At 46.1% G+C, this 2,046-nt stretch overlaps 1 long non-coding RNA gene across 1 annotated transcript; it reads left to right on the plus strand.

Moving 5' to 3' along the window:
• The first annotated feature begins 596 nt into the window (after positions 1-596).
• Positions 597-1,150, plus strand: LOC121973252. The gene is made up of 3 exons (XR_006109451.1): positions 597-735; positions 864-947; positions 1,141-1,150. It is a non-coding gene; the product is annotated as an uncharacterized LOC121973252 (long non-coding RNA).
• Positions 1,151-2,046: the final 896 nt, after the last annotated feature.

Here is a 2,046-nt window from a genome sequence, read left to right on the forward strand (position 1 = left end):
ATAAGGGCATTTTTCGGAATTTTTGGAAATTTTTCGGGAATTTTTCGGAGCTCGTATGGACGGGTTAACGGAGATAAAAAAAGGGCCCGAAAAAGCCTGTTTAAACTACCCCGCTTTAAAGAGGAAAAGTTTTATTTTTATTCTTTCTTTTCTTATTTATTTCCTCTCGTCACTGTGCTTCCTTCCCCGCATTCCCGAGCCCCTCGCGTGATTTCCCTTCTACTCCTCGCGCCGAACCGTCCGACGCCCTCTCCCCTTGCCCTAACCGCCGAGTGCCGCTCCTCCTTTTCCCCAAGCGTCGGCAACGCTCACTCCATCGCCGGTTCCCTACTCTGTGCTTGTGCCCTAGCCTACCTTGCCGACGCCGGTGAGCGCTTTGCGGCGATCTTTGCTAGTGCTGTCCGAGACCCGTGCCTCAGTGACGGCGATTTGCCACCGCCGACGCTCTCCCTTCAGCCCTAGTGCCGGCCACCGTGTGCCCTAGCCAGCCCGACGCCACTGTCGGCACAGATTTCCCAGCACTGGCCGTCGTCGCGCTGTGCCCCAGTTTCCTTGTCGCAATGTCGATGCACACAGAAGTTTCCTCTCCTCTGCCGTCGCCTCTCATTGTGGAGATCTCAGGTTTGCCGCCCCTCTCCGATCTCCCTTGCGCCAACACTGTGCCCTAGTTCAGCACTGCCGGAGCCACTCTTTTTCTTCAGTGTTGCCATGCCGCCGGCAGAGTGGAGACAAGGGGTAAGTTGGATTCTTGGTAAGGAATTTTGTGTTATGTAATTGGGTATTTTAATTGGTGATATTCACATCTTATTTCGATTAGAGAAGACCTAATTTCTGTTATCATTATTAAATTGTTGATAATTAAGGCTCGGTCGGTGAATACAACTCCGGTCATCTTTGTGCGTGGGCGATTCACAGCTTTGGGCATAAACCAGTGCGGTTGAATTGAGGTAAGGTTTATGGTTTTGATCTTTGTGTTAGATTATTGCTAGTTGTGTTAGCAATAATTTTTAATTTAGGTTTAGAAGTTGTATAACGGTGTAGTTGGGGTTAATGAAACTAACCCTAACTGGTCAGTGGATTAGAAATTAGTTTAGCTATTTGTTTATAATTAAGTTAGCTAAACTGTGCGATTTAACACAGGACTTTGACGTGAGACGAGTATCTCGGAGTCAGATTTGGACCATTTTATCGGAGGCGGGTACTTTTGACTTTTTGTCTTTGATATGCTTAGTAATGGAATTAACATGTTTCATTAATTATGTTTCTTATCTATTCCGGTTAATCACTACCCAAATCTTGGTACATGTTTGATTGATTGATTTGTTTTGCATCCCATGTATAGTTTACCTGTCTATACATGCTTATAGGGGTAGTGATATGCCATGCTTGACCATGTTCAGGACCTAGGTTTTATACCTTCTGTATACCTTTGGATTGTTTTGGATTCGTTGACCTATGATGCATTTTTATATATATACGTGGATTAGGTCGATATTTTTTGTGGTTAGTGCCATGCACCATTTGCATGATTGCATCTTTTGCGATAGTCCGCTCCATTATTGTTGAGCACATCGCGATTACATGGATCTGCACACACCACCACTCATGGGTTAGTGGTCGATTCAGAGTGTGTTGCTGCAGGGACTCTGTTAGGCACCGTTGGTCCGCTCATGGGTAGTGTGACACAACGTGTTATCCAAGATTCCTCCCGTCTTTGAGTACCGGGAGATGAGAGCATTTAGGCTCCCCATTTATGATTTGGGGTAGGAGAATAGGTGTACTCCGAAGCATCCCGTCCACTCGGTCACTCATCAGGAGTAGTGACGACAGAGTGCACGGTTGTCACCCTACCCACTCGGCCTCACTATGTGTGAGATGATCGACTGGCGTCAGGGGTGACCAGGATGCATCATTGGCATCATATGCATGATGCATTTATTGCTTGTGTTTGTGGTTGCTGCATTTATATGCTGCATATTGTTTGGATACCTATGTTTGACATGCATACAGGATTCCTATACCACTCGGACTGTTTGTCCTTATACT

Source organism: Zingiber officinale, chromosome 4A (genome assembly GCF_018446385.1).
Source record: "Zingiber officinale cultivar Zhangliang chromosome 4A, Zo_v1.1, whole genome shotgun sequence".
In the NCBI taxonomy this organism is placed as follows: Eukaryota; Viridiplantae; Streptophyta; class Magnoliopsida; order Zingiberales; family Zingiberaceae; genus Zingiber; species Zingiber officinale.